This window comes from Ambystoma mexicanum, chromosome 13 (genome assembly GCF_040938575.1).
Source record: "Ambystoma mexicanum isolate Mex_15411 chromosome 13, UKY_AmexF1_1, whole genome shotgun sequence".
Lineage (NCBI taxonomy): Eukaryota > Metazoa > Chordata > Amphibia > Caudata > Ambystomatidae > Ambystoma > Ambystoma mexicanum.
The window spans coordinates 530,194,705-530,207,236 of NC_090938.1; positions in this window are offsets into that span (position 1 = coordinate 530,194,705).

The following is a 12,532-nucleotide window of genomic DNA, read 5'->3' on the forward strand; positions in this document are numbered from 1 at the left end:
ACAAAGGACAGGAAACCCCAGCACCTTTGATATGCATCTGTGTCAACCTGAATCCAGCTCCTGCCTCTTAGTATCAATGACAGTGAGCTGTCATGTATGGTACATGTGTTTATAGTAGGCAATCCCTGCAGGGGGACCCCATTCAGAGGGTAGGAGTATGTGATTTGATGGAGACAGAAAGTCTGTTCTCGTTACAACTTCAATGGAGGCCTGCCTTTGATCTGGAACCACAGAGCGCTGAATTAACCAGAGAGACCCTTTGATCCACAACAGACAGGAAGATGGGTGGGACTTAGTATTACATGATTTCACCCCTTTACCTTTTCTGTTGCAAAGCACTCTGGTTATGACCTCAAGCATGCAGGAGATTGCTGGTGGGGACCTTGATTGGTTCCTTAAGGTAGGCTTAGCCTACACCAATCACTGGGGCAAATTTGGCTTTAATGGACAATTGAGCCACCCTTTGGGCAGTTCATCTGAAGACTTTGGAAGGAGTAACAAGAAGGACTCATTTGGACCCTGGGTGAAGGTACAGTCTGCCATACAGCTTTTCCCAGTGAAGGAAGGCCAGGATTTCCAAAGGGGGAAGCAAGACCCCTCTCCTAAACATCTCCCAGGGAACAGAGGGAAACACTGAACCTGAGGACCATTCCACCAGCTACAGAACCGCAACCCACCCAGCACACAATGTGCCCTGCTAAGCTCTGAAAACAAGCTTTCTAGGTGGGAAGTGCCAGAGAGTCTCTGACCCAAACCAAGAACAAAGCTTTTCCCTGCAACATTCTCCTCAGCTTCGTGCCGTCCGCCTTAAAGGACGACACGCGCCCAGGGAAGAAGCTAGGAGGGATACACCAACAAGCAACAACCAGCTTCCACCTTAAAGGAGATTTTCGAGGCAGTTGAGCCCCTCGAGCGGCAACCGACTACACTGCTGACAATTGTCAGGCTACAGTCGCTCACGCCGTCTGAGACGCCTCGATCTGTGCTTCAGACCCGCCAAACAGCACTGAGACAACAATTCCTGAACCTGAGCCACCCTGTAGGCCAGCATGCAGCCTCGCTGGCCGCACTTCCTGGCGCCTGATACCTGCAGTTGTCTTCTGTCTTGAACTCTGTCGCAGAAGCTGCAATACACCTTGAAACCGACTCGACCCTGTCGAGCACCAGGATCTTCTACAAGCACAAGGTACATTGTTGCTCTACCCCCCTGGTCCTTCTCCAATGGCTCCTAGTGACATTTTACGACCCATTGCTGCCTGCTGATACCAGGTATCCTTGAACTATTGCGATTAATTACTTTACCGACTAACTACCCTCCTGTCAGTATCCACAGTTCATCCCCTTTCCTTCTTGAAACTGTCGGTCCTCTGAATTCCTTTGCAGGGTGAGTTGTATTTTGTAGTGTGCTGGAACTGTCTGTTGTGATATTAAGATATTTGTATACAACCTTGACTTGATAGTCCCTTTTAGCATTGGGTAATAATTGTATTTTCACTGTTTTGCAACTAACCAACGATCCACAACCTTGCAGAGATAAGCCTGCTGTTCCGTCGATGTTACCAAAATTGTACAAGGGTGTTTATAATTGACTTGTATTTCCAATCTGTTCAGATCCCTTCTGCTGTACTAGAGGTATGGGGCTGATAGATGGTTTAGAAACGATATTCATCCCTGGACCGCTGGTGCCCCGGAAGTTGATTCATAACAGTCAATGTTAACATTTACCTATGTGGTAATATCAGGAGTGAGGTTTATTTTGTAGTAGCAGACACAATGAAAAGGGAGCCTCATCAATGTACCCCCTGAGCCTTCATAGGAAGGGGGAGCAGGCCACAACTGGTTGGTGGGGGGCAGGAATTGAAAGGGTAAGCATGGAATCCCATAACAGAATGTTGCAGCGCCAATTGAGCAGGTTAGGTGACTGTTGTTGAGATGTTATGTTTATATCTTCCTGTAAATCATCTGGCTTTTTTCCCCATTGCTGCTGCAAAATGTGCTGTAAAAATGTGGTGTTTTGACTTTGGGATGGATACGTCTCCCTCGCATCACTAGCATTGGGAACATCTAGCCCTATGGCAAAATACAAAAGCTGGCACTTATGAATATATGCACAATATAATGAAATATACGTTTGATTCAATTGACCTTTCCCCTTAGAACAAAGTGCACCAGACAAAAGAGCATTGGCATTTAAAAAACATTAATCAACACCAGAAAATGACCTGAGGGGGGAGATTTTCCAATAACTATGCTGGCAAAGTGTAAAAGGGGCCCACCTTTTAATCACAACAATCTATAGTGAAATATTCTTTGGAAAACAAAATCCCAGTGAGAGACATGTGTTTTGATGACACTTTTATGTGGTCTTGTGGGTAAGCGTCTGCACTTTGACAACCTTGGTGAAATCCTTGTAGCCAAACTCTTGAGCAAGTTTGCTGGACTCAAAAATACCCAAGCAGGTTAGCGGCCACCCTTTGAAATAATTGTGCCCACCCACATGTATCATCTACTTATGCCCTAAAAACACAACATGGCCACAACAAGGGAAAAAAACATCTCCAGGATTTCAACCTCTTGGCATATATGAATGGCTTGCTTGCCTGCTCATTGTTTGCCCTTACCCCCTATGTTCGGCTTTGAACAGTACTCTATTTGAAAAAATATTACTGAAAAAGTACACAAACCATGGGAAGGTATTCACACAAATATATAAATCCTTACAGAAACATTTTAAGCAAAAGATTGTCAATTGTGGCATTATGCCCCTCTTCCTGAAAGGGAGACTACAAATACCAGAATGCAATTCAGCAGAAGGTAAAACATGGCCTTTGAGTTTTGGAAATGTACTTTCAAGACTTAGGGCCTCATCATGAGTTGGGCGGTAACGCCGGCGCTATTAGCACTGGCTCTAATAGCCCTACCGCAATAACCCCCCGGCGCTATTAGCGGCGGAACGGTTATTGACCATTCCCCATTGGGCCTATTTGCAAATTCCTCATTCCCCATTGGGCCCAATGGGGAAAATTCGCGCTATTACCGTCGGCGGATTTCCCGCCGCCGGTAAACGCGCTGAAAATCGGCAAATTTGCCAAGGATTTCCCCCCAGCGAAATCCGCCAAGTTCATGATCTGGCGGTCCCTTAAATGCGGCGGTAATAGCGCTACCGCCGCATTTAAGGGTTACCACCAAACTCATGATGAGACCTTTAGACTAAAAGGTTATATTTGTGATTCAATGTTTGACAAATACAGGTTTTATATATGGTCTGATTAAAATATTACATACCACCAAAAAGAAACTATTTTTGGTGTGTAAAACATGAGCATCGGAAAATAAAGTAGTTCGTTTAAAACTGCTCTCAGTGAGATATATTATAAGTGGCCTGGGGAGGGTGTACATGTAGGCAGCTAACTGGTGCTTTGTATGTGCTTTTAGACTAAAAATGACCCTTTGCATTTCTTAATATGGAAACGCCTTGCCCAAAACAATGGTCTCTTAAATGAGCCATGATGTGTAAATCGCTGCTGCTTTAAAAGCTAGGCTAGAGCAAAGAAAGCGATAAGCAGTAATTATGGGGCCTGCAGCGTCTGATGGGCCGCTGGCAGAGGGTATTTGTCTCAAGAGCGTCACAAGCCAGGAGGTGACAATGTGGCGATGCTCGAGCAGGAATCATCAAAGGAAGCAGCACAGCCCCTCTTTAAAATAATGTGACATGCTATTGTTGAGGTAGGCAATGGTGCTTGCGGGGGAGTGGGGGGGGGGCGGGGGAGGGGTGGTTGAGAGCGGGGCCCTGTGCCACCTCACACACTACATCACAGTGCGAACACTTTGCAACAACATTACAGTAGGCAGGCCACTAAGGAGCAAATTACAGTGGGAAGACCACAGTGGGAAGCACCTGGGAGAAGATTGCAGTGGCAGACCACCTAGAAACATTACAATGGGGAGGCCACTAAGTAGCAAATCACAGTGGGGACACCTTGCAGCAACATTACAGTGGGGAGGCCACTAGTAGCAAATCACAGTGGGGACACCTTGCAGCAACATTACAGTGGGGAGGACACTAGGAGCAAATCACAGTGGGGACACCTTGTAGGAACATTACAGTGGGGAGGCCACTAGGAGCAAATCATCACAGTGGGGACACCTTGCAGCAACATTACATTGGGTGGACCACTAAGGAGCAAATCACAGTGGGGACACCTTGTAGGAACATTACAGTGGGGAGGCCACTAGGAGCAAATCACAGTGGGGGCACCTTGTAGGAACATTACAGTGGGGAGGCCACTAGGAGCAAATCACAGTGGGGACACCTTGCAGCAACATTACAGTGGGGAGGCCACTAAGGAGCAAATCACAGTGGGGACACCTTGCAGCAACATTACAGTGGGGGGCTACCTAGGAGCAAATCACAGTGGGGACACCTTGCAGCAACATTACATTGGGTGGACCACTAAGGAGCAAGTCACAGTAGGGACACCTTGCAGCAACATTACAGTGGGGAGGCCACTAAGGAGCAAATCACAGTGGGGACACCTTGTAGGAACATTACAGTGGGGAGGCCACTAGGAGCAAATCACAGTGGGGACACCTTGTAGGAACTTTACAGTGGGGAGGCCACTAGGAGCAAATCACAGTGGGGACATCTTGTAGGAACATTACAGTGGGGGGCTACCTAGGAGCACATCACAGTGGGGACACCTTGTAGGAACATTACAGTGGGGAGGCCACTAGGAGCAAATCACAGTGGGGACACCTTGTAGGAACTTTACAGTGGGGAGGCCACTAGGAGCAAATCACAGTGGGGACATCTTGTAGGAACATTACAGTGGGGGGCTACCTAGGAGCAAATCACAGTGGGTACACCTTGTAGGAACATTACAGTGGGAAGGCCACTAGGAGCAAATCACAGTGGGGACACCTTGCAGCAACATTACAGTGGGGAGGCCACTAGGAGCAAATCACAGTGGGGACATCTTGTAGGAACATTACAGTGGGGGGCTACCTAGGAGCAAATCACAGTGGGTACACCTTGTAGAAACATTACAGCGGGGAGGCCACTAAGGAGCAAATCACAGTGGGGACACCTTGTAGGAACATTACAATGGGGAGGCCACTAGGAGCAAATCACAGTGGGGATACCTTGTAGGAACATTACAGTGGGGGGCTACTTAGGAGCAAATCACAGTGGGAACAGCTTGTAGGAACATTACAGTGGGGAGGCCACTAAGGAGCAAATCACAGTGGGAACAGATTGCAGCAACATTAGGGTGGGGGGCTACCTAGGAGCAAATCACAGTGGGAAGCACCTGGGAGAAGATTAAACTAGGGGACTACCTAGAGTTGAAATCACTGTGTGGAAATGTGAAGGAGCAAATTACATTAGGGATACCTAGGAGCAAATTACATTAGGTGAAGATATAGGAACAAGGGAACAACAAGCATCCACAAGAAAAAGAATGTACATTATTCAGATGATATATATTTGAATGTACAGCGTTTTGGAATCATACCAATGGTAAAAGGCGCTATACAAATGCCCAATGACATAACCTAACATACCATCGACGAAGTGGGGCTAGAGTTCGCCAACATTTTAGAGCAGCATGGCACAAGAGGGAGATTTTGATAAAATATATGTAATGAACTAATGTGTTAGTTTTATTTTCTTTGTGAACTGTTTTATAATGCTGCCTTTTTATTATTGCGATGTGATGCTTACATGGATATTTGAATTATATCCGAATCAAGCTCTATCATGGTTATAATTAGATATATTTTTTTTATATAGTGCTTCATTCTGCTTTCCTCACACTTCTAAGCGCTGTAATAATAACTGTTATTATTGACCTATGAAGGATAAACGACTGATTCAGCCCTGCTACGACTCAAACCTGTGAGGTTCAGGCTGATGCTGAACTCGTGATCTATCCTCCAGGACATGACGAATTAACAATTACGGCACAGTAAACCGAAAAAGAAAATGGAGGACTGTGAATATTGTTACTCCAAATGCGGTAAATTGGAGATGCCCAACCTTGCAAATGAGGAGTATGCCCCAACCCATAGGCACTCCAAGTGCACTCTTCGGTGACTGAGGAGGACATAGAGGCCCTGACCCCTGACAATATCGGGCTAAATCGCGCAAACGACGCCCAGGATCATCTCGAGTGGAAAAGGCTGCTTTAACGTGACAGGCCCAAGCTTGCAAACATCGCTAACCTGGCCCCTCAGCCTTACAGACTAACCAAATAATTAGCAGCAATTAACACCATTAGACAATACCCCTCCCCTATCACCCCCTGCCCCCGCAGCCAGATTCTGTGCAAATCCACTGCATTTGAATTCCAAACTTTCAATCCCTGAGTACAAATCCTACTCCTGGTGGCGCCACACATCCTTTTAAATAAAAAACTTCATTATTTGCCATCGCCTGCTAATACGCCAAGAGCAAAACGTATATTTTGTACACAAATAAATAGGTGAAAAAGGCGGAAACCGCCGTTATATTGGATCTTCCTAAACGGAAGTGTTCCCCGCAGCATTCATCACTGCCCGCTGCAGCCAAGCAGACAGTGCATTTCCACCCTCCATTGCCCCCAGGACTGATGATGTGCATGGAGGCCACTCTGTGCCTGATGCGCCAAGACAGGTCTGTGTGTTCTTATTTATTTCTCTGGCTCAGCGCGCTAACACAATGCATCGTGCCATAGTGTGTGCACAGAGCCTGTCCTTGCCTAAGCTGATGGCTGTCTGAGTGTCACCCTGACCCTAATGCCCGCAATGCTCTGTTTCTGCACAAGCCAGGTTCCAACAGGGCAGACTAGAGATGTTCCAGGGCAGGTGGGGGCCAATTTCACCATGAACATCACTTTGCACGGCCAAAAGACACTTTGCGCTGTTGCATGAATCAGGGTGTTTGTAGGCAGTGAAAAGTCACTTTGCACCGCGCAAAAAAATACATTAATCAAGCCCTGTGTGTTTATTTTGGTGTCTGAAGTACCTTTTCCCCTGATCCTCCCTCTCCTCATCCAGCAAAGCAAACCATTTTTTAAAAGTGTGCAAGGTGGGAGAAAGGGCTGCATGTTGGCTTAGAGGGCTTGGGGCAGTGGCCAACAAGGGGTTACCTATCAATAACAAAAGTGAATGGGAAATGTGTGTTGTGGCCATTGTCACCAAGAGGTGCAAAAGATGGCTGATTGGAAAGGGAAGAGTGCATAAATCTCAGGGACCTCATTTCACCAAAATGCCTGGGATAGTGGAAGTGACATCACACGACCCTTGACCCCCTGATGACATCACAGGGTGTGATGTCATTTGACCCCACCCTGAAGTAATATCGCAGAAAGCGATGGAACACAACCTTTCACCCGTTGACAAAACAGGAAGTGGCAGCACATAGCATTGTACACTATGAAAAATATGGTTACGATATCACTATAATGTGATGTACATTTCATACAAGAATGGATCGCCATATGTATCGTTGAGATCAGTGTGTATAGGCCCATATTACCAAATGACAGTGAATGCAAGCAGACATCCATGATCAAATGATAATGATGTGTTATTATATAGCACTTACGCTTAAGCGCTTTATAAAGAAAAAATATACACCCAATATCACCCAACCTGTGTTGGTACTCATTTATCGACCTCAGAAGGATGAAAGACTAAGTTGAGGCGTTTAAGAACAGACTAAATCAGTGACTCACCCCTTGAAGTGTGCCTGAAATAAACCTTTAATGAGTCTAGCAATTATTGTATAGCATTCCAGAGAGGCACATTATTTGGTATTCCTATTCTTTCTTATTTAGGGTCAGTCCTGAAAGTGTTAGACTTGTGGCACTCCTGTTCTTATTTTCTTCTTTTTTTTAAGGGGCCTGAACAGGAAAGCCAGCCACTGCAGACGTAAAGAGCCACATGGTGCTGCCCAGGAGCTTGCATAAAAAAATGTAAAACATATTTTTTTTTTTAGAGGTCGCAAGGGAGACCTGAGAGGTCGCAGTTACAACCTCTGGTGGCCCCTAAAGGACTGCCCTGATAAATCTGCATGCCATCTGAAATAAAGCTGGGGCTGCGACAGGTTTGGTGTCACTGTGTTTCTGTAGATTTATTCCGGTAAGCTTTACTTTGTATGCTTGCAATTGTAGGCTTTCAATCAGAATGGGGAAATTAAAACTACAGCTGTTAGTGTTTTTTTGTTGCTCAATGTGTGTGCGTGCATGTGTGTGCAGAAAAAAGACAATCTGTGTGAATCCCAGCTTGCAAGAAAAAAATGAATATCTAGCAGTACATGTTGCTCTTTATTGTAGAAGTAGTATGAATTGTCATTTATATAGTGCCTTTTCCCATTACTATGGCCTCAGCATGCTTTGTGGTAGGAACAGCCTCAGGGACCGAAGTCCAGGTATGGGACATTCTCAGAAAGGGCTTAGAGTGCATGTGTGCATTTGGGCAAGACTAGGAATTATGTCTGGGTATGCTCCAGTAAGCAACCCAAGAGGCCAGACATGTGGATGGGTTCTGAGGGAGGGTTTATAGTCATAAAATCGAAAATCAAAATGTCGAAAGTCAAAAATTCGAAATAATAATGTTGAAAAAAAAAAAGTCGAATTTCTTTTTTATTACGTTTTTTATTTGAAATGGGGGGGTTCCCCCCATACCCGCTTTTTTTTTTTTTTTGCTCTTACCTTTTTTTTTTACATGCGGGACCCAAAAAATAAATAGAAATTTTTTTAAAAAATCATTCAACTTTTTTTTTTCGACATTATTTTTTCGATTTTTGTGTAATTCGACTTTTTTTTCGATGTTATGACTGCACACCCTGAGGGAGGTCAAGACTGAGCGCTAGTGCAAGAGACTCGACATGTGACCAGCTAGACTGAAAATTGCCATAGGTTATCGCTGTATTGTAATGGAAGAGATGTTGAGGCAAGTCTGGCGTAAGGGGAGAAGCCATTATGTGTCTAGCTAAACCGGATTTGCCATAGTCATAGCTGCATTCTAAAGTTTGGGCATTGATAGCCGTGACTGCGGCAGATGTCCACCAAAGTGGTGCATTTATGCTTACCTTAAACTCAGATGGAACTTATCTTGATCTTGCTGTGTGATCCGATCGTCTTTCATTACAGAGATTATGGTAAAACTGTGAATACATTTTTTAATTGTATTTAGATACTGGCCCTCATTAGGACTCTGGCGTTAAACCATGGTGCTATTAGCACCATGATCGATGCCGGAGTCCGCCATGGCGGAATAGGGAATTACCACCAGATTCCAAGGTTGGTGGGGCGGTAATTCCCCATGCAACCATGGCCCTTCCCCATTTCCATTTTTGCCCCATAGGGCATAATGGTAATGGGGAAGGCGGTAAGTACGGTACCGCAAATTGAGGTACCATACTTACCTCGAGAGTCCCTTTGCGGGACCCTACTTTAATGGCTGGTCTAGACCAGCCGTTAAGGCGGGTCCCGCAAAGGGACCTCGCAGTAAGGCGTTAAGGGTTTAACGGCGCAGACACCTTTTATGGCGCCGTTAACCCCTTAACGCCAGCGTCCTAATGAGGGCCACTGAGTTCTCTATTTTAAGTCAGTAGTACCCCAATTGTATTATTAACAGTTAAGATGGATTTTGCCGTGATATGGAGCAGCCCACCTCTATGCATGTCCCAATACAAAGCGCTAACAGCAATTTTACATTTAAATAAATATGGAAAACTACTAGCTGCACTGCATTCTGGTGCGTGTCCACTTACATTTAAAAAACTAAACAGGAATGTAAATTGACATGTGCTATTAATGCCAGGACTTAAAACATGATTTGAGAGTTCTGTTTCAGGCTATGTTTTAGAAAACAACAGTACGAATTAAGTAATTGGGTGAGAAAAATGAGCAGTGGTTTGTATGTCTATATTTTGATATGTTTAGGATTAATATGGTTTAAACCTAGTTGCTAATAAACAGATCACTCTACAAAACAGGGTGGTGAATACAGGGAGAGAACATTCAGGAGAGCCATGGGATGGGAGAACAATAAACTCGCCTTTGGCTATGTACACAAACCATGAGATCTAAATAGATCTGGGGGAATCCTGTATGCATATGTTCAAATTCTGTCAGGAGATTTTCAGCCTTTCAATAATGGGTTGAAATGGGCAATTTATGAGTACTGTTTTTGCTAAAAAAGTGGGAAACTGGGAAAAACACAGTACAAGTTACAATCAATTGTACCTTGTCACCAACAGTATGTGGGATATACCAGCACTGCCACCGCAAAACACATGTTGATGCCATCGCAACCAATATGTCATAATGATCACTTTACACCATTTCTGTGATGCTGGAGCTCTCAATATATCTGAGAGAGATGCACTTGCAAGCCAGCCAAGGCCTATTGCTCATGCACGATAATGACCTGCATGATTCCTCCAGGGAGAGGCAGCGGTCCCGTGACTTTTCTGTGGTGCTGCCTCCTTCATAAAGAGCAGATGGGTGGCAGGTCCGAATGGGTAATTCCTTGATACAACCATACTCCCTCTAGTCAAAAAGTTAATATAACGATTCACACATTGTTTGGTTGGGTTGTTCTATGATCCGTTCACATTTGTAGTCATTTCTATAAAACTGAATGTTATTCTAGCCATGTGATTTACACTATCTTTGCATGTAACTTGATCACATGATTTCCACGTGTTCATGCAGCAAAAGGCAAAAGATATACCATTTCCATCCAGAGTGGGGAAACAGATGTTTTCTTCCAGCATTAAAAGAAAATGTGCATCTTTAATCTACGTGCCCAAGTTACAGTGCAAACAAAAGAGTAACGTTGAGAGGCATTTTACAATAACACACAAAAAGTATGAAAATAATGTTCCCAAATCTGCTATCCTAAAAAGTAGTTAAACTTAAATCAGCAGTGAAAATGCCGTTACAGAGCCAGCCTTTAAAGTTGGTAATTATTTGATGAAAAATAAATGTACTTTTACAGATGGTGAAGGGCACATTGGCTCCCGCGGCTGAGTCTGTTGTAAGATATTTAAATTAGTGTCCTGAATTTGTATCTGCCATTTCAGGTGTGCGGTTAGGTGCAAATACTATGGCAAGGAGGGCATCTGCACTATCAGCCAATTTGATTGTCTATTTCTGCCAATCTGCCTTTTTCAGACATGAACTTCCTGAAATGGAAACATTGATCCCTTCTGACAGCATCAGAGTGTTGTTGCTGTATCAAGCTAGGCGCCAGATTACTGAGCACTGGTGGATCTCATGCAGTGTCAGCCTTCACAGGAAATGTCTCGATTAGTTTCCTACATTCTGATATTCTTGACAATGTTTAGGAGACTGGTAAAAAATAATGTATTAAAGATATTTTTGAAGTTATTCACATCATGGTAAATGCACATATTTTTTTATATAAAGAGCAAATAAACAGCCCAAAGAAATCTTGGTACAAATGCTCATACTTATGGATGTCACCACCCCAGTACCTCTTGCCAGTAGCTCCCACCAATTGGCCATTGACTACAAGTAGCTCTGGCTAACGTCAACATTGGAGACCCCTGCATAGACATACTGCTCAGTCAATGACCGAGCTATCCCCACCCAGGGGGAATATTTTTCAAAGCATCTGGCGACAGTGACAGTCCTCACTTAATTTAACGCAGGCCCTACTTAACTCACCCCACCACAGGAGGATGACAATAGCTACTGCTTATTTGGCCACTCCCCGATACCATATAGTCAGTGAAAAAGAATTAAGGGGTAATTTTGTAATGGACAATGCATTAACCAAAGCATGAAATCAAGGGTTAATGCTTGGACCCCTTCTTTCAAACCTCCTGCCAATTATTGGTGTAGAAGGGAATTGAGCTTTGCGACATACATTTTTTACAAAACAGACATTAAAACTGAAGAGTTAAGCCAATTTCACCTGCTTTTACGTTTCACTTTTAATCTCTGTTTTGTTAATGTATAGAACAGCACGGACAGGATCCACCAGCACATAAAGGCTAACGCTAGCGGTCCCCAGCATGCAATTATACTTCGTGCAAAATGACCCTGTAACAGAACGTCATCTGCAAGGATTTGCAATCCAGAGCTTTTGTGATTTTTGCTACACAAAATTGTGGTGGATTTTCTCTCTCAGCAAGTGGGCTATGCTAAACAGACATTCAGAAAAAGGTCTGGGCTGATTGTACTCTTATTCAGAGGAGAAATGCCTACCGGGCTGGTGCGGAACTGCCCTTGTTCACATGGAGATTTCTCCTCTGTGAAGGGCGGAGTGAGCTAAAACCTGGCTATAGAGCCTCCCGAGTGGAAGAAAGTCCATAGAACAGGGTAGTTGACCTGTGTCGTTCTCAGTAGAGGGGCTCCCACGCCCTTGCTAAATCTGCTAAACAGGCCTCACTCTCAAAATGCTCCCTGTCTAAATGCATGTTTCGCATTTGTATGCATTTTGCTGCGGCCTAGCAACTGATAGGCAAGCAGCTGCAATGTGATTTGGCAACAGGGAAGAAACAAATTAACATGTG